The 21,267-nt window shown below is 45.0% G+C and overlaps 2 long non-coding RNA genes across 2 annotated transcripts; one reads left to right on the top strand and one right to left on the bottom strand.

Annotated features, from left to right (window-relative positions):
- Positions 1-478: 478 nt before the first annotated feature.
- LOC114764971 (uncharacterized) lies at positions 479-7,779 on the bottom strand. Its single transcript, XR_003742567.1, has 3 exons — positions 7,747-7,779; positions 2,222-2,308; positions 479-508 (listed from the first exon to the last, which is right to left on the bottom strand). It is a non-coding gene; the product is annotated as an uncharacterized LOC114764971 (long non-coding RNA).
- A 2,614-nt stretch (positions 7,780-10,393) lies between these two features.
- Positions 10,394-12,138, top strand: LOC114765328 (uncharacterized). The gene is made up of 3 exons (XR_003742597.1): positions 10,394-10,770; positions 11,118-11,681; positions 11,762-12,138. It is a non-coding gene; the product is annotated as an uncharacterized LOC114765328 (long non-coding RNA).
- The last annotated feature ends 9,129 nt before the right edge of the window (positions 12,139-21,267 follow it).

The raw sequence follows: 21,267 nt of genomic DNA, 5'->3' as shown, positions 1-21,267 counted from the left end.
CCAGTTTTGGTTGGCCTCTCCTCTTTGATGCAGCACGTCCTCCTTCTGTTGTAAGCCAGACCACCATTTGTAGTACTTATGTTTCAGTTCTTTGTTGTCCAACTCTCTTTGCTGCATCGTGTCTTCCCTCAGTTGTAAGTCAGCCCTCCATTTCTGGCACTCAGTTTCCAACTCTTTGCAGGACTCCTCGTATTGCTACAGTGAGTTCTCTCTGTGTTCTAAGTCGACATTCCTGTTCTTAAGGTCACATTCCACCTATAGATTATCCCTCTCTCTTTGCTGCACCACTTCTTCTCTCAGTTTTAAGTAGGCCTCCCTTTTGTTGCACTTTTCTGCACTTTCTGGGATTGTGGCTCGAGGATGACCACGACTCGCTACCTTCTCTGTGACGACCTTTCTGATTGGTCGGACTGCTTTTTTTTCTGTCATGGCTAATATTCAAATGATGAAAATATAATGCATGCTCTCTTTAAATACTTTTTGGAATGATGTCCTGCATTCTGATTGGCTGTTGAAAGAAAAAAGTGAATTTCTCATCAGGTTAGAATTTAGTTCTTTATTAGACATAACAAGACATAACAAGATATTCAAGGTCTCTGTTTTAAGTCATCCCTCCCTTTGTCGGACTAATGTTCTAACTCTTGGTAGGCCACCTCTTTTTGCTGCAGCGCGTCCTCCCTCTTTTTTAAGTCATCCCTCCATGTGAAACACTCATGTTCTAACTCTTGGTAGGACATCTCTCTTTGATGCAGCACGTCCTCCCTCTTTTTTAAGTCATCCCTCCATGTGAAACACTCATGTTCTAACTCTTGGTAGGCCACCTCTCTTTGATGCAGCACTTCCTCCCACTGTTTTAACTCGGCCACCTTTTTGAAACACTCATGTTCTAACTTTTGGTAGGCCTCTTCTCTTTGCTGCAGTATGTCCTCCCTCTTTTTTAAGTTGGCCTTATATTTGTAGCACTCATGTTCTATTTCTTGGTCGGCCTCCTTCTTGTCAAAATCACATACTGCCTTTTTCTTTTCCTGCTCTCTTTGCTGCAGCACGCCCTTCTTCTTTTTTAAGTCGGCCTGCCTTTTGTAGAAGTGTAACTGTCTAAAATCTGTACTTTCTGCCACTTTGGGATGGAGATTGCCAAGACTCAAGACCTACTCTGTGTGTTCCGTCATAACCGTGGAGTCTGAGGTTTTTTTATGTTCTAACACAGACATTTTGTCTAATATTCAAATGAAGAAATTTACAACACACTCTGTTTAAATACTTTTTTGCATTATTCTTTTTTTTGGCTTTTGAATTCTGATTGGCTGGTTAAAAATTAATATTTCTTTATTAGAATGTATTGTATTAGGATTTTCCCTGATAGACCAGTACAAAGTAGCACATAATGCTGACAGAAATTTTTTTAACGGTTTTAAATCAGAAAGCGTTCAATGGAATCCAGTGCAAGCAATTGCCTTCAGATGTCACCTAATTAAGTTGGCCGACCTTTTTGTTCTTAGAGTTTTTAATATTATTATTATTATTATTATTATTAATTATTAATAGTATTATTATTGGCTTGGCAAAGCTAACATATTGTTCTTCGACTTTCTTCTACTTATCATTATTGATGAAATCAGAAAAATGTTTTATTCTTTAATTTATTTTTCTTCTTTTTTATTATTGAGTTGGCTGATGACATCAGCAAAACTTTTCCTACTTTTATTTCTTCTTATTATTATTCTTCTTATTCTCCACTTGATTTTGTAACAGCAACTAGTCCTTGAGCTTACATTGTCCAAATTTCACACACACCTTTGGCTCATAATCATCTGCTTTTTTAAGCATTTGGACATTTCAAATTTACAGTTGAAGTATTCTCCTGAGCATAGCCACGCCCATAAATCCTCTTGGTAAAGGCTAGCTGTGTGAATGGGGTGAAACCACGCTCACAAACAGTCTGCGTAAAGAGCCAGAGGTGGCCTAGCGGTCAAGGAAAAAAAAAAATTTCCACTAATACACCTCAACAGAAAACGATGGTTACATTAATAACGTCTAATGCATCAGTGATGACGAGGGTGGTATGAGTTTGAGGATTTTTCTTTTTCTCTGTTTTGCCTTCTCTATCACTTTACTTATTTAAGTCAAATTAAATATAAAATTAAACAGATGCAAAGTGGGTGCTGGCAGAGGCCGGCAACCGGCAGCCACTTCATATAAACGCTGCTGCAGGTGACCTCACCTGTCACAGACGCTCAATGTGGCCTCCAGTGAAACCTGATCACACAAAGCCGGGAACTCCGCAGGGTTAATGTGCGGCTCAGTCATTCTGTCACGAAAACAAGGCAAGACAGTACAGTGAGCACCTGTACGTGATAATGAAAACCCTGGTGCGGAGAAAGCACAAGGAGGCCGGTGAATTTCCACATCCACGGATGTTGAAACTCGCGTAAAAAACAGGAGGCAGGGAGGCAGGACAGGAAAACAGGCAGGGAAAAGGAACTTGTGAAAGTGGTGGTGAGTAGAACTGGGTCAATTAGTCCAAACAAAGGATTCCAATGACTGAGCGATCTGGGAGCGGCCATCTTGTCCTATTTAAAGGAGCCGCATCACCTTGTTTCTATTGCACTCCTGGTCACGTGACGGAATCATGTGACAGAGTTCTTCCTTGTCTTACATTGAAAGGCCCGAAATAATCCACACCAACCCTAGTGAATGGTGGATCATCTGGCGTCACTCGGTCTCATGGCAGGTCCGCCATTAACTGTCTGCCCACTGCTCCATGCAAGTAACAGCACATCACACACCTTGAGACAATCCTTCTGATAGCTGTGTTAGCACTTGTGATCCAATACCTTAGCTCAGCTCTTAGCTCAGAAAGCATATGGTTTTGGGCTCCGTATCCAATATTTTCATGAATCTGGCAGAGAATCAATTCAACAATCGAAATGTCTTTAGACAATACAACAGGCTGTTTGCAACTTTCTGGCATAGCAGTACGACTAAGTCTTCCTCCTACCCGCAACAAACTGTCTTGCAAAACTGGGTTCAGCTTGTACAACTGGCTACTGCATTTCGCAGTCTGTCTCTTGGTCAGAGCTGTGATTTCTTCTGGAAATTTTTCCATCTGACAGAATTTGAGTATATCAATTTTGACATCCAAATTATCAGCTGAATTCTCTGAGTGCTTAAAGGTTCTCCTGAATCTTTCCATCTACTGCTGAATCACTTGATCACTTTTTTCTTCCACAGTGCACAGCGCTTTATGTCTTGGCCTCATTGCTAGAAGGCTCTGAACTTCAGGAACCATACCACCACTCGTTTCAACTTAATCCATGAGGAGAAATGATTGATCAGCTTCCTGAATGGATTAACATCTTCCAAGATTTTTATAGAATTCACTTTTTTTTTTTTTTTTAAACCGTTTTTACTGTAGCTCTTTACTGACCCTTTGTACAGCAGTAACTATGACCACAGAATAAAGTTCACCTTAGTAGTCAATGTAGCAGCAGTTAATGCCATGTGTGGAATAGTAGGTGTCCTCAGTGGTGCCACTCTGGACCTCCCAGTGTTTCTCACCATTAGTATTTCTCAGCCAAAGATAGCGGATAGCCATACGTTTCCTCATTTGCATACGCAAAGTGATGTAATTGCGTTGACGTGCAATCTCCAAGTCCACATCTCGCCACCAAGAAGTGCTCTAAAGCTGGCAGGCTCGATAGCCAATCTGACAATTGTACCTTGACGTTCTCTGGTAGGTCATCATCCCATCTTACTTTCAGTCTGCACAGCATGTGTGTCGTGACCGTAAGGTTACTTATTGCTTCCACTTTGTCCACCCCAGACACAGGCAACACGCAAAGTATAATTCAAACAATACACTTTATTTAATATTTAAATACCAGACAAAATGCATGTTGGGGGCGTAGGAGAATAACACTGCCAGGAACGGTTACACCTCACTAGTACTGCCGGGTTAAAGCCACCCTCCCCAGTACACACAGCAAATCGTGACAACAATTCAGAGCACACATACAAACTCACAATTCATCAGAAATCACACCAAACACATGTTTTCAAACCGCAAGTGAAGCACCACAAATGCACATTTTAAGAGGGTTGGGTGGGTAATAAAATCAGTATGGTGACAAACCAGGCTGGTTATGTTAACCCCCATACACACAGCATTACTAATTACCTAAAACATACCTATGTAAAAATACCTATCTAATAAGAAAAGATCTTAAAAATACTGGTCGGCTCCCCCCGACCAGTATGAAAACTAGTCTACCCAAACCCACGAAACGAATGGTCGCACGAATTGTCAAACCGGAAGTGTTCACACGTCGGTCTCCGCGCGCTCCACTCCGCAGCTGCGCCGGATCACGCAGTCCAGGATCCCGCGAACACGCCCACGTCGCCCTCCGGAATACTCTGCGACAAGCTCCGCCCAGTTCCCCGGCCAGGCAACAAGCTCCGCCCAGTTCCCCGGCCAGGCAACAAGCTCCGCCCAGTTCCCCGGCCAGGCAACAAGCTCCGCCCAGTTCCCCGGCCAGGCAACAAGCTCCGCCCAGTTCCCCGGCCAGGCCGAATGAATGAAAACGCAACAAGAGCAGGCGCCGTTCCACTCTGTCCACGCTTCCTTCCCTCGTCGGCCGCCGTCGCTATACGCCGATCCCGCTGCAACACAAACACCGTCGGGCTGCTAGATGGAATGGTTCAGGTCCACATACAATAACGCGTTAACCGGAAATGACAACTCCGACGTCCCTTTGCGGGGTACTTAGCTCGCGTTGTCGGTTACTGGCTGTAGCGCCGCTGGCCGCTCCGCCTCCACTACGCCGCCGGTCACGGTCCGGCGTCTGGTCGCGTCGCCGCAGTTCGCGCCGCTGGTGACGTCACGAGTCCCGGTTCCTCGTCACCGTTCTCTCCGCCCCCCTCACGATGCAAGGTGGGCCCGATTTATCAGGCATACAAACCTACCCACAACCAATACCCAGTCTCCACCAATTAGTCCACCAGAGTCATTGAGAACCAGGCTGATTCAACACACCAGTCCCTGGTAGGAACATAGCCGGTTATTATTAGTGTTCATTTAGTCCAGGACCCACCAAACGAGCACCAGTCAGCAAAAACCAAAACACATTACAACCAACAACACTGCACTACAAGCCACAGTACTTGACATTTCCAGCATCATCTTATCTGGCAGAATCACAGGCGCCAGTATACCTAGTGGGTCATAAATTCATGATAGCACTCTCTTTGTCCTCTCTTTGTGTAAGGTCTCTCTCTGATGTTAATTTTGAATTTAAAGGTGTCCGACTGGACGTCCCAGGCCTCTTTCTAGAGGAAGTTTATCCTGGTCCATCCTGGAATGTTCTCATTTCACCTGCAAGCTCAGACTCTAGAACTTTGTCATTGTTACTAACCCATTGTTTCAGTTGTAATCCTCCTAATGCACAAATCTTGATGTCTTGACAACAAGGTCTTGACAAAGTGATGTGAAACAAAATTCAGTGAACAAAGGCAATACTTCTTGTTTTTTGTTTAATTAGGTTTTGTTCCTTTTTTCAGGTTGTTTTTTGCGAACATTTACGAACATTTCTTGCTCATGTCTTCTCAATTGTTCTGATTAACCTCATTAGCCATTAAGGCAGCTGGTGCACCTATGGCGGGTTTGTATGTAATTGTGTTCTGCTTCTCCAGTGATTTTCTTTTGGCAATATTTAAGCCGAAATTATTATAAGGCACAGGATGGATGGGAAGTGTCAGTGCACAGCCATTTTAAGATCTCTCCAGAGATGGAGACAGATTTAAATCTGGGCTCTGCCTGGGCCACTCAAGGACATTCAGAATTGTCCTGAAGCCACTGCTTTGATATCTTGGCTGTGTGCTTAGGGCCATTGGCCTGCTGAAAGATGAACTGTCTGAGTTCAAGAGCGCTCTGGATCAGGTTTTTATTTAAAGGATGAGGTAGAAACCTTATCACACATGAATCATCATTGTACACGAAACTTTATTGCACATGGAATAGAAATTGAATTGGGGGTGGAGATTTAATGTCATTCAGTGGCAACAGATCTTTTGATGCTCAGTGGAGTGTGGTCCCTGTTTTCTTCTGAAGTCAACAATCATTAATTTCCTTTTGTCTATGTTAAAAAACATATTGTTGACTTTACATCAGTCCATCAGTCGTTGAACCTCCTCTTTGTATGCTGACTCATTGTTCTTGCGTCGTTCAAGTATCCTTATTGTCTAGGTGGGTGAGGGTCAGATGCAGGTTTCACAATGACATCACTTCTCTTTCATGACCAGCCTCTCGAAGCACTTCATCGTGATTGGTGTAAGTCATTAAGAAATGACACTGAAGACTTTTTAGGCATGATGGTGGCCTTGAGACATGTTGGAAAAATGGCAGTGCTCAGTGAGATGTCAGTAAGGACATCTGCTTGCTGGTCTGCACATTCTCCGAGCATCTTCCAGGGATGTTGTCTTTTCTCGTGTGCTAATAATGTTAAGGGTTTTCCTCACGTCCGCTGTGGTTAGACACAGCACCTGATCGCTGGAAGGAGAGTTGAATTTCCTTGCAGTCAGGTTGGTCCATCTGTTGAACCGTGCATAAAAGTCATTCATTGCATCTGGTCACTGTTACAGGCAGAGGCTGTTCTCCTGTAGTTTCTGACTGCCTGCATGCCCTGCTACATGCACTACGTGTTCTGGATGTGGTTGTGGATTTTCTGCCTGTGTGCACGCTTTGCTGCTCTAATGGCTGGAGACACGGTGGCCCTAAGAAGAGCGAGGGCCAAACTATCACCCTTACTGAAAGTGGAGTCTTGAGCTTTGAGCAGTTCACGTACCTCTGCAGTCATCCACAGCTCCTGGCTTGAAGCTCCCCCAGAAATGAGCCACACCACTGTGGTTTTTGATAATGGTGTTGCTGTTGTAAGTGGGGGGCACAGTCGTGTGTACAGCGTGAAGACCAGGGGGCTCAACATACAGCCCTGAGGAGAGCCAGTGCTGATGCTGATTGCTGAGGAGATTCGAGGGCCCACCCCTCCCTGACCCTTTGTGTACAGTTTGTCAGGAAGTCCTTAATCCAAAGACAGGTGAAATATGGGAACAGCAAGATGATCAAAGAACGGATAGAGGAAAAAATTTCACAGTTGTCATAGAGGAAGCACAAGGTGCAAATGCAAAACATCATTGTTTGAAATAAAAAAAAATTTAAAGAGAGAGACAGATTACACACCAATCTCTGAGGGAGGATGGTGTGAAAGGCAGACGTAAAATATATAGAACGGAGGAGTGAGTAGCTCCCTTAATGTTGGGACAGGGTAGCATGAAGAGCAACAGTTACAGCATCCACAGTAGACCTGTTGGCCCTAAATGCAAATTGGTGTGCGTCAAAGGTGAGAGGGATGAAGGGCATGATATGACTCTGGACCAGTGTCTTTTGTCATGGCCACTGGCACACCATCAGGGGAAGAAGCCAAGGTCAACTAGTATAAAGACACCACATCCCACATCATCCTTGCACGCTCATTGTTTGGTTTGCCTTCGAAACCGAAATCGTCATCACCTCTGACAGACCAGCCACAGATGTGAATGACCCACGTTCCATCCACGACACAGAGATCCTCTTTGCCTCTGACAGTGCAGCCGCCAATGTGAATTACCCACACCACCCACGACTTCACCTATGCCATCACCTGCCCCAGCCTAGAGAGGCCGCACACTCAGCAACACAGTGCAACTTTCTCTCACCTCTGAGTGCTCTCCCATGCTCCAGACGATGACATGCGTCCTCCCCATACACGGCTGTGTCACAGAAGCGTCCTTTACTTCCTGCACGTGTGCCCGTGAATCTCTGACAGCACTTCATCAGCACTGGGGTGAGCACTACTGGGCGATAGTCATTCAGGCCGTTGCTCTGCCAGCTGCACTGCGCAGTTCCTCAGCAAACGTCCAGGAACGCCATAAACACCTGCCGACATTCCTGGGGTTAAAAACCTGGAGCAACCATCTTACCTCATAATACTCCACCTTAAGGGTAGGGGTGATGTGAGCTGCTGCTGCTTATGTAACAGCTGCTTTGGGTGGCTCCACCTTAAAGTGGGCAAAGAAGGGGTTCAGCTCCTCTGCCATTGAGGCATCACCTTCTGCAACTCCATGACTGCTCCTGTGATGTGCTGGACTCCCTGTCATACCTCCCTGCTGCAGGTTCCTGCCCAGGTTCTCCTCAAGCCCTCTTCACCTTCCTGGCACCTCTCTTCAGGTTGTTTTGTGCCATATTGTAGACAGCCTTATAGTCAGACCTGAAGCTGGTGTTCCTCTCCTTTTGCAGCCACTGGACCTCCTTTAGGATAGACTGGTTCTGGTTAGGATAGACCTAGCCGGATATGTTTCTTTACTGTCACAGTGTCATAGCACACTACACTGTAGAATTCCAGGTCAGGATGTTCAAAAACGTCCCAGTTATTCCTGTCAAAGCAGTCCTGCAGCTGCACAGAGGCATCCTCAGGCCACATTGTGATTGATCGTGTGATTGTTGGAGCAGATTTGCAGACGGGGGTGTATGCAGGAATCCACAACAGTGACATGTGGTCAGACTGGGCCAGGTGTGGAAGCTTTTTAGCTCTAGCTCTAGCCTAGCTTGATGTTTGTTGATGTCTAGCAGCACACTTTATTTTATCTAGTTCTTTCTTGAAGCTGACCATGGAAATCAAAGCCTATGTGATGAGTCTGTCTGCTTACTGGCCCACCAGGTGGCGCCATTTCCTTGTTATGTCTTGTCGTTAATTTAGTTCACCTGTACCTTATTCACTTGCTCCAGGCCGTATATAAATGCTGATGGACTTTTTAAATGTGTTATTTAATTTCAAAAAATTATCTTTTGCATTTGCACCTTGTGCTTTCTGTGTGACAACAGGTTCGATTGCTGGAAGCCTCACTTCTTTGGGAATAGTGAACCAATTGAGCACATCTGGGACATCATGACTCATCAAGACTCCTAATCCAGACCTCCATGGGTTGATAAATTCTGATATCCATCAATATTTTTTTTGCTAAATAAATCATTTTGTTGTCAGCACATTCAACTATGTAAAGAAAAACAAGAATATATCATGCATTCATTTCTAGGATGTGTTCTTTTTATATTCCCTTTATTTTTTGAGCCATGTATGATGTATGGCAAACCTTAATATAGCCTAGAAACATTGGAAACCGTATATTGCAATTGTGGGTATAGTGACCAACCACCGTAACAATGGGACAATCATTCCTTTGCAAATGTGTCGTTCATAACGTATTTGTAGTAAATTAACTAGTCTGCGCTTGTTGTGTAACACGTTATTTCTGCAAAATAATTTTTTGCGTATTGTCCAAGATGTATTTCATCTCACCATTTCAATTTAATCTGTTGTCTAGTACATTCTCTTCCCCCACAATGTGGTCAGTGGAATAAGACTCTCAGCACTTTGAAATAATTGTTATTGTTGCAGTCAGTTTCTGTGGTTGTTTCCCTCTTTTATGGAACCCTGGTCAATCAGGCCTGATTGGTCTCAGTTGTGACTGATCAGGGCTCCATTGTCAGGCTGTTGACTGCTGCCAGCGTGCTAAGCAGTGCCTAATGTAGCCCTTATCAGTCACAACTATAGCTGCACGATTAATCTAATCGCAATCATAATCGCGATGTCAGTCTGTGCGATTACATGAATGCAAAAAGCTGTGATTTAAATGATTAGTAAATGGATTGAATCAGCAACATATCACTCATTCTCTCAAAGTTTGCGAGCTGACTGAAGTCTCACTTCATTTACATTTACATTTACAACATTTATAAGACGCCCTTATCCAGAGCGACTTATAATCAGTAGTTACAGGGACAGTCCCCCCTGGAGCAATTTAGGGTTAAGTGTCTTGCTCAGGGACACAATGGTAGTAAGTGGGATTTGAACCTGGGTCTTCTGGTTCATAGGGGAGTGTGTTACCCACTAGGCTACTACCACCCACATGACTTTCGATTCGGTTCAATGGAGACCTCAGATTCATGACTCACATAGACATATGAGTAGATGCCGCATGACGAGCTGCATCGTACGTCAACGTTGCCGCCATATTGCGATAGGCTCTGCTGTGGCGTGAATCATATACGTCTATGGAGAGAAGTGCATAAAAATGCCTCACTCTTGTGCTGCTTGGGGCTGTACAAACCGCTGTACGCTCCAAACAAGATCCCGGGGGATTACGTTTCATAGGTAAGGCTGGACAATTGTTTTGAATATATTTGGCCATTATAAAATCCCGTTTTATAAGTCTTAACCTTAGCTAAGCTAGGCTAAGCTAGTGAAGCTATGCATTCCTGTGTTCAAGTCAGCCTCCAAACAACGTTTTGGCTAAACGTAGGCATTAACTATTTAGACTGTTTAGTTAACTTTCTCAAACTTTGAAGGTTTCAAAGTTTCACACCATATGATGAGTCTTCGCAGAGGTTCAAAGACATCACTGACTCAATAACACACTGCTTGGCAAAAGATATGATGCCCATTTACACCGTCAGCAATTTCAGAAAATGATTCGCACACTGGACAAGAGGTACCAGCTACCATCGCAAAATAATTTTTTTCTCAAGTTGCAGTCCCAGAGCTTTACAACAAATGTCGTGGCGAGGTTCACCTGGAAATGAATACGGTGAAGTTCTTTTCAACCACTACAGACCTGTGGTCAAGCAGAACGACTGAATTAGTATATTAGTTTAACTAAGGCACAGACTTCATCTTGCCATCGGTAAGAGAAATTGGTTATATATTTTGTTAGGTTACAGCAAATATTTTATACAACTGTATTTTGAAGCATTAGAATGAAATAAGTTTAGAATTGAATGCTATCTGTGTGCCAGAGACCCATTGCATTTAGAGCTAATTATAAGGAAAAACATTTTGTTCTAAACAAATGTCTAAACATCTGCCTCAGATATGACATATGAATATTAACTGTATGTTGTAATTTATGTATTGTTGTTTTTATGCCATTAGTGAGATTATAACCAAATTATAATCAAAGTTAATGTTTGCCAGTCTCACTGTAGTAACCAAATGTTTTGTCTTCCATTCTTATCTGCATGTATCTCACAGAAAATGCTTTGAAAGATGATGCACAACGCATCAGCAGGGCTACTGGAATATGCAGAAAGATTGTGGGCCACTTCTCCCATAGCTGGAAGAAAAGAGGGGCTTTGAAGGAAGCACCTCTAAGAGCATGCCATGGTGACAGACTGCCCAACATGATGGAGTTCTACTCAGAAAATGATAGCAAGAGTCCTGGAACAACAAAATGCTTTGTCCAAGGTTCTCTCTACAGACGGCAAATTTCGACACCTACTACCCTCATGGCAAGACTTGGAGGTCCTGGAATCTGTTAACAAGGCACTTGGTCCACTCCAGGACTTCACAGATGCCCTCTCTGGTGAAAGTTATGTGAGCATATCTTCGGTGAAGCCTGCATCTTCTGATCAGTTCTGGCTGAAGAGGAAGGGTCACCGATCTGACCAAATCACTGAAATAAAAAAATTCTTAACTACCTCAACCAGAAATATAAAGGACCACAAGACCTGTTGAACATGACTACCTTCCTAGACCCAATACATATCCGCAGAAGAAACCCAAAGCTTGAAAGAACGGGTCATCTCAGAGTTGACAGTGAGTGAAACCACTGAGTTTACTTAACTTCTAATAACTCAGTGTAAGAGATTTCTAAAAGATTGTTTTATTTGTTTTAGGAGATTCTCCATCTGCAGCCTGTAGCACAAAGGACTGCCACAATGGAGAAAGATAACCTGGATGACGTGGAAAACCCACCTGCAGCTAAAGCCAAGAAGAAGTACACACACAGCATCACTGTCAGCAACATTTGATCCCATTGCACAGTTTAAAGAAGCAGTGGTTGCTGAACTGAATGCTTACATTTACATGTGTAGACCATGAAATGGTGGAAGATCCATTGAAATGGTGGAAGGGCCACAAAATAAACTTCCCAAGGCTGTGCAAACTAGCACAAAAATATCTGTGCATACAAGCAACCAGCTCTGCATCAGAGAGAGCTTTTAGCACTGGTGGTAATGTAGTGTCAGCTCATCGCTCCTGTCTGAAACCAGATTAGGTGGACATGCTTGTTTTTTTGGCAAGGAATCTGTGAATAAATACATGGAACGTTTCTGAGAGATTTCTAAGCAAAAGTTGGTTATTTCCAATAAGCTTGAGATGTGAAAAAACTAATATATTCCATTTATATCCACCAGTTGATTTTTCAAGTAACTGTAGCAAGTATGTTGTATGTCTTTCTTAAAATGTACCTTTTATTTTTGACAAAAATGTTTTCTTTATAAGAAAAAGTAAGTTCTTATTTATTGTTTTATTTTATTTATTTCCACTAAACTGCAGTATTAGGAAAATAACATTTGCAGTAATGTAAAGAGTTTTTTGTGATTATTTAATTTAGTAGAATATTGTATTTTGAAAGCACTGGGCATTTCAAGTTGTTATAAGTAGTTTGTATGTTTCACTTTGAAATTAAACATTTCACCATTAGTAATTTGTATGCGACTTTTCATTGATATACAAGCAAGTGCCCTTTATCATATTGCAAAATATTGATCTCAATAATTGCAATATGACTTTTTTCGTGCAGCCCTAGTCACAACTGAGACCAATCAGGCCTGATTGACCAGGGGTTTATAAAAGAGGGAAACAACCACAGAAACTGACTGCAACAACAACAATAATCATATTGATGTCCCATTTCTGTGCCTCATTCTCCCTTCAACCCAAGTCGTGACCAAATGTTGCAGCCCAAACCCAAAGAACAGAAAGCCCAATAAGCAGAGAAGAAGACGACGAGCATGTAAGAGCAGCACACCTGGCAACGATGGCTATGGACACCAGAGCGGTCATCGTCGTGGGAGAGGGTTGTGCCGTGTTGAGGGAACGACCCCTGTGATCAGCGAGAGTGGTGTCACCCGTGTGACTGGGTTTCACCATGGCAGGGTGAGCCACGCTCCCCAGCAGTGCTCCCCACCGCACAGCATTTTTTCTCTTAGTGGTCAGCTATGTTAAAATAACTGTTCTGCATTAGAGAAAAGCTATTTTAAACCCCATTTGTTTTACACAGGAGCCAGCAGTTGCAAGAGATCTTCTTATTGCTGTGCAGTAAGTTGTCCAAAATAAGGCACTCTTCCCCAACACTGAAGCAAGGACTTCTTCCTCTTTGCTTTTCAAGGTGACTGTCACATGATTCCACTCCTTCATCCGACAACATCACATTCCCCTGGAACTCCTCCCAAGTCCTCTCACAATCACCTCCGTGGATGGTCATCCTATCTCAGCAGGACCCATCATTCACCGCACGGTCCCTCTTCATCTCCGGCTCGACTCGCATGTGGAGAAGATCCAGTTTTTAGTGACCAATATTATCACCTCACCACTCCTCCTCGGGTTCCCCTGGCTGTCCCTCCATGAACCCCACCTTTCCTGGTCATCGGGCGTGGTGTTGGAGTGGGGAGCGCACTGCCATCGCCATTGCCTTCTGCCACAGCCCTCCCTGTCTGCCTCCTCGAACCCAGAACCGACCCGTCTTGTCCTAGACCATGTCCCCTCCTGCTATCACGACCTAGTCACCGTCTTCAGTCCAGCCAAAGCTGCCCAGCTGCCTCCCCACCGACCAGGCGACATGGCCATTGACCTGCTGCGAGGAACCACTCCCCCGAAAGGACATCTCTACTCCCTCTCGAAGGCAGAGCAATTGGCCATGGAGCGGTTTGTGGCAGAGGCGCTTCAAAACGGCACCATCCGCCCATCGACTTCCCCGGCCGCGGCAGGGTTCTTCTTTGTGACAAAGAAGGATGGTGGCCTGCGACCGTGTGTGGACTATCGTGGACTCAATAAAATCACAGTCAAAAATCGAACACCTTTACCTCTAACCAACACCGCCCTTGACGCCCTCTCGGGAGCCAAATACTTCACGAAGTTGGATCTCAGGTCGGCCTACAATCTGATTCGTATCCGAGAGGGCGACGAGTGGAAAACCGCATTCATCACCCCCACTGGTCATTTTGAATCCCTTGTCATTCCATTCGGTCTATGCAACGCACCCGCCGTCTTCCAGCAGTTCATCAATGATACTCTCAAGGACATGCTGGGACGGTGGGTGTATGCCTACCTGGACGACGTACTCATTTACTCACCCACTCTGGAATCCCATATTCAACACGTGAGAGCAGTACTAAAGAGATTGCTCGCCCACCGACTGTACTGTAAGCTGGAGAAATGCGCCTTCCACCAGCGCTCCACCACATTTCTGGGTTTTACCATCTCGTCCCAGGGTGTGGCCATGGAGCCCAAGAAGCTGGAAGCAGTGGCGTCGTGGCCCCTACCCACAACGCTGAAGCAACTGCAACGGTTTCTTGGGTTTGCAAATTTCTATCGTCGCTTCATCCGTGGCTACAGTACGGTCGCAGCACCCCTCACTGCTCTCACCAAACCTTCACCAGGTCCGTTTCGCCTAACCCCGGAGGCCATTCAAGCGTTTAAATCTTTGTGTCGTCATTTCACCACCGCCCCCATTCTTCAACACCCAGATCCTACCCTTCCGTTTGTTGTAGAAGTGGATGCGTCAGAGGTGGGTGCTGGCGCCGTCCTCTCTCAACGCGGTCCGGACCAGAAATTGCACCCGTGTTGCTTCTTCTCGCGGAAGTTCACCCCTGCACAGCGGCGATACGGGGTGGGGGACCGTGAGCTGCTGGCAGTCAGGTGGGCCCTCGAGGAGTGGCGGCACTGGCTACAAGGCAGTGACACCCCCTTTCTGGTCTGGACCGATCACCAAAACCTCATATCAATCAAAGCTACCAAACAACTGAATCCCCGCCAGGCGAGGTGGGCATTATTTTTCGAGCAATTCAACTTTCAACTCTCCTACCGTCCCGGGTCCAAAAATCAAAAAGCCGATGCTCTTTCCCGTCAACACGCCCCAGACTCACCATCCTCTGACCCCGAACCCGTTCTTCCTCCTCATCGCATCCTAGGCCGGTCCGGTGGTCCCTCGAGACGAAGGTCCGGGCAGCCCAGGCATCCGACCCTGGCCCAGACAACACCCCACACGGGTGCCTGTACGTCCCAAATACCTGCTGGCCCGATGTACTGCATTGGGGCCATTCCTCCGTCCTCTCAGGCCATCCAGGACGCCAACGGACCCTCTCCTTCATTCGCCGAGCATTCTGGTGGCCTTCAGTACGACGGGACGTACAGGCCTACGTGGATGCCTGTGATGTCTGTGCCCGGGCCAAGACTCCCAACACTCCGGCTGCTGGGCCCCTGCGTCCCCTTCCCATTCCTCATCGCCCCTGGACCCACCTCGCCTTGGACTTCATCACCGGCCTCCCTGAAGCTAGTGGTATGACCACCATCCTGACCATAGTGGATCGTTTCTCCAAAGCGGTCCACTTGGTCGCCCTGCCCGGCCTACCGTCCTCTGCCACAACCGCTGACCTCGTGCTTCAACACGTGGTCCGCCTCCATGGGTTCCCCCAGGACATCGTCTCTGATCGGGGACCCCAATTCGTCTCAGCTGTGTGGAAGGCGTTTTGTCGCCTTATTGGATCAACCTGCAGCCTCTCCTCTGGCTACCATCCCCAGACCAACGGTCAGGTGGAGAGGGCCAACCAACAGCTGGGACGATACCTGCGGTTCTTTGCGTCAGAACACCAACGCACTTGGCCCGGGTTTCTCCTGTGGGCGGAGCTGGCCCACAACCTGCAAATCTCCTCCGCCACCGGCCATAGTCCCTTTGAGATCTGCCCTGGATATCAGCCCCCCATCTTCACGCACCAGGTGCCTGCAGGTGGGGTCCCCTCGGCCCGTCAGATGATCCGCGGTTGCCGAAAGGCCTGGAAATCTGCGCGGTCGGCCCTCCTCATCGCCTCCCGAAGGATGTCCACCCAGCACGATCGCCGGCACCCTCGTCGACTGCACTTCCGAGTGGGACAAAGGGTGTGGCTGTCCACCAAAGACCTACGTCTCAGGACTGAGTCACACAAACTGTCCCCTCGATACATCGGACCATTCCGGATCCTCAGTCGGATCAACCCCCTCACATATCGTCTCCAACTCCCTCCTGCCATCCGTGTCCATCCAGTCTTCCATGTCAGCAAACTCAAACCCTTTGTCCGATCCTCGCTTCATCCTCCTGCTCCGGATCCGCCACCGCCACGCATCGTCGACGGGGTCCCGCCTACACTGTGGAGCGCATTATTGCCTCTCGCCGCAGAGGTCGGGGGGTCCAGTACCTGGTGCATTGGACCGGCTATGGACCAGAAGAACGGTCTTGGATCCCGAGTCGTTTCATCCTGGACCCTTCTCTGGTGGCTGAGTACCGGCAGCGTACCGCCGCCGCTCCGGGGCCGTCGGGGGTCGGCCCTGGAGGGGGGGGGTACTGTCACATGATTCCATCATGTGACCGGGAGTAACACGGAAACGAGGTAACGTGACTCCTATATATTAGGCTGGAGAGCAGCTGCCAATTGCTCAGTCATTGAATTACGCACGCCATTCGACTCGGCCCCGAAAACCTTCAACCCAGTAAGACCGTACCTGTCCTCTCTGTTCTCCTGATCCACGAACTCCTTCCTGTCACCCTGTCCTGCCCTGTCTTGTGTCTTAATGTTTTCGGGTTATAGCAAATTGGTTGGCAGGTATCCATGGTTATGACACAATTCACATTGACAATATGGGACAACCCTTGAAGTTAACCAATATAGCCTTTTCATCCTCACAGTTACTGCAATGCATTTAAAAATCACTAAAATGCATTGTGGACAATTGTTTATTGCAATAAGCAAACAAGACAACAGCCAGCCAGTTGACTGACCCTGCAGCAAATCAGGGCTTATATATCGGCAACAATCTTATTTATCTGTGCTCCCTCATGCATACACAGACAGTTAAAGTTTGCACATAGTTTGACACAAAATTAGACAGTATTGATAATAGTCGTAACTAATGCCATAACGGCTCTGGAGGGCACAATGGCCAAAGTTAAACAAGATATGGCCAAAGAGGAAGCGGAAACCCAGGTGGCCGCATCAGAGGAGACACTAGAGCACCCATTGGATCCATTTTTTTCTTCTTTGGTTGTACCCAGACCAGCATGGATATAAGAAGAGTGAGTGAACACTGATAGACTTCAGTCTGTTAAATACAAAAAGATGAATAACAATGTTCTGGAAGAGGACAAATGGACATGTTTTGGACATGAGTCTTTCTGACTTCTCCCCCCTCAGCACCTGCACTGTGACTGAAGGAGGTTTTTGTTCAGCTCTGTAGCACTGTGTGAACTCCCAGCCACTGCTGGGTACATGAGCACAACAGTAATAATCTCCTGTATCTTCAGCCTGGACCCCACTGATGGTCAGACTGAATTCATCACCGGATCCACTGCCACTGAATCGAGATGGAGTCCCAGACTGGAGGCGGTTAATATAGTAGAGAAGAAGTTTAGGAGCTTCTCCAGGTTTCTGCAGGTACATTGTAGACTACACTCTCTAGTGATGTGTCCAGCACGTCTGCAGCTGATCTTCACTGTGTCTCAGTGAAGATCAGCTGTTGGACTTAATGCATCACAGTAACAGTAAGTCACAGTAACCTGTCCAGTGTAATCTAATATTTAAAAAATGTTTACAAACTAATAATAATTAATAAACAATTAATAAACATAACCTAATTTACAGGACTACAAAAGTATATATTGTCAGTTTAAGTTATGATTGGTCTCTGTGGTAATTTTTCTGTTTCACTTTCACAAAGAACCAGCACCATTGAAGATGGAGAAACTAATAAAAGAATAAATTCCCAAAATAGAGACATTAGAGAAGCTGCTGTTTCATACACAGACGCCAGCACTGAAGAGGTTTCCTACACCTGAAAAAAAAAAAAATATTTTAATGTATTAAATATATGTAATAAGACAGTAAATGATTTTCTGGAGGAACATCAGACATAAACTGGTAGTAATGAAAGGCAGCTCAGCTCAGTCCAGCTCAGACGCTTGAGAAGGTAGTTTCAGATGACCGAACGTTATCTGGTGTGTTTGCTTGTTGAACGTGTGACTCTGACTGGTTTGGATTGTGGGTTTTACATTTACATTTACGTTACATTTAACATGCTTCCATGTTACCATCGATGAATTAATCAGTTCTAGTTCATTAGGACCCTCAACTATGAATACAATCTTTTTATTCACTCGTGTTGTAGATTCTGTACATAAGTTAGACAATAAGAAAGTTACAAGTTAATCTAAATATTCTCTAAAGAGGAAGGTCTTGAGCTGCCGTTTGAAAATACTCAGTGACTGAGCTGTTCTGACCTCGAGGGGAAGTTCATGTTGGATTGCCTGTAGATATTATAGGAATCAGATGTGAGCTTGGAAAATTGATTTAGATCAGTTTTGGAATTTTCAGAGGGTAGTGTAGGATTTGTTTGAGAAGTAGATGACAGGGTGGGGTAGATTAGGTTGTCTGTAACAGAGCCTCTGCAGCGTGAGTATGTTTTCCTAGGCCTGTAAGAGATGGTTACTGGAATAGGTTTCAGACACATTGTTACCGTGAAGTTACAGGCTAAATGGAAAAGGAGGATTAAGGAAAGATGCCAGGTTTGGATTTGACAGCTGTTGTTTTAGGAGTGACCTTCACTATAAATCCCTAAATCCAGCCCCCTAATTTACACCTCAGGGAACCCTAAATTATCAGTGATTGACCAGCTGAGTAAGATAATAATGACAACACTTGGTGCTGCTTAAACACAATTTACCTTTCAATACACACCACACAGTACACACACGGTCACCTCAGTCATCTGTGATGCCACCTACAGCTCCCAGCCTGCTGTTACTGGGACACTGAGGAGAAGCAACTGTTCTGAGTAGAACCTGCTCACCCCTCACAGCAGCTACCTGCTCTTTAGTCTTTTGTCTTTATTACTGATCACTTCATGAATTCACAATTTAAACCAAGTCTTCTTACGTGTTCTCTTATTGGTAGACTCTGATGTTTTATGCAATAATAAAAGTTTTACCTTCTTCATGCCTGAAACAATCATAAGGAAAAACTTGAATGCCAATCTCCCTGTAAATCTAATTCTGGACAAATATTGAAATGACTTTCAGTTCCTCAAAATGCTGACAGTTCCTCAAAATGCTGACAAATGCTGACATAAAAATGACAAAAATTCATCATTAAACTGGAACATGTAGCCTGCACAGAAATCTGTAGAATAAGTACAACACAGCAGCAGATCCCCCTCGTCTTCAAACTGTCCTGCTCAGTTCTGTCCATTGGGACTGATGAACATCTGCGCTCAGAACCACCCAACTGTACCAATGCAAATATGATTCTCAACTCATAAACTCTGTATCCTGCTATAACCACACAGTCTGTGCATCACAGCAGCTGCAATGGCAATTATTAAACTGTTATAGAATATACAATTTATGTTTTCAATAAAAACAAAGCAAATTAACAAATTCATTCATTTAATTACATTTGAAAAAAATAAAGACTTTTTGTAATTGAATTAAGCAGTGAAAATAAGCAATAGTCGGCATGGTGCTTAGTTTTATATATATAAGTAATTTAAACTTTTTTTTATATTCTTAAATAGAAATATAGATGAGGTGAATATATTTTTAAGAAAAGATTTACCCTCATGGATGGGGGACGGCCTTGTCATTGTCACCCTGTGTAACCAGGCCAATATTTGGGATTCTAGCCCACTTTTCTTCTGCTGCTGCTCTGTTCTGGTCTTGGATTCTGGAAAACAATAACTAACACCAATTAATGCTGACTGCTAGAGAGGGCTAGAAAATAAATGTTTTAAATTTAAAGAAATAAAAACGTATTTATTTATTTATTTTACCTTAAGATTAAAGTGACCACATTTACATTTAAGGCATTTGGCAGACGCCCTTATCCAGAGCGACTTACAACGTGCTTTCGAGTTACCGTCGATGAAGCGAACAGTTCTGGTTCATTAGGACCCCCAATTTTGAATACAATCTTTTTATGCACATTTTATGCATTCTGTACATAAGTTCGACAATAAGAAAGTTACAAGTTAATCTAAATATTCTGTAAAGAGGAAGGTCTTGAGCTGCCATTTGAAAATACTCAGTGACTGAGCTGTTCTGACCTCGAGGGGAAGTTCATTCCACCACCGAGGGGCCAAGACTGAGAAGAGTCTACAGGGAGTGCAGAATTATTAGGTAAATGAGTATTTTGTCCACATCATCCTCTTCATGCATGTTGTCTTACTCCAAAGCTGTATAGGCTCGAAAGCCTACTACCAATTAAGCATATTAGGTGATGTGCATCTCTGTAATGAGAAGGGGTGTGGTCTAATGACATCAACACCCTATATCAGGTGTGCATAATAATTAGGCAACTTCCTTTCCTTTGGCAAAATGGGTCAAAAGAAGGACTTGACAGGCTCAGAAAAGTCAAAAATAGTGAGATATCTTGCAGAGGGATGCAGCACTCTTAAAATTGCAAAGCTTCTGAAGCGTGATCATCGAACAATCAGGCGTTTCATTCAAAATAGTCAACAGGGTCGCAAGAAGCATGTGGAAAAACCAAGGCACAAAATAACTGCCCATGAACTGAGAAAAGTCAAGCGTGCAGCTGCCAAGATGCCACTTGCCACCAGTTTGGTCATATTTCAGAGCTGCAACATTACTGGAGTGCCCAAAAGCACAAGGTGTGCAATACTCAGAGACATGGCCAAGGTAAGAAAGGCTGAAAGACGACCACCACTGAACAAGACACACAAGCTGAAACGTCAAGACTGGGCCAAGCAATATCTCAAGACTGATTTTTTTTAAAGGTTTTGTGGACTGATGAAATGAGAGTGAGTCTTGATGGGCCAGATAAATGGGCCCGTGGCTGGATTGGTAAAGGGCAGAGAGCTCCAGTCCGACTCAGACGCCAGCAAGGTGGAGGTGGAGTACTGGTTTGGGCTGGTATCATCAAAGATGAGCTTGTGGGGCCTTTTTGGGTTGAGGATGGAATCAAGCTCAACTCCCAGTCCTACTGCCAGTTTCTGGAAGACACCTTCTTCAAGCAGAAGTACAGGAAGAAGTCTGCATCCTTCAAGAAAAACATGATTTTCATGCAGGACAATGCTCCATCACACGCGTCCAAGTACTCCACCACACGCGTCCAAGTACTCCACAGCGTGGCTGGCAAAA

This window comes from Denticeps clupeoides, chromosome 15 (assembly GCF_900700375.1).
Source record: "Denticeps clupeoides chromosome 15, fDenClu1.1, whole genome shotgun sequence".
In the NCBI taxonomy this organism is placed as follows: domain Eukaryota; kingdom Metazoa; phylum Chordata; class Actinopteri; order Clupeiformes; family Denticipitidae; genus Denticeps; species Denticeps clupeoides.
The sequence above is the reverse complement of the archived record's forward strand: the minus strand, read 5'-3'. Positions and strand labels throughout refer to the sequence as shown.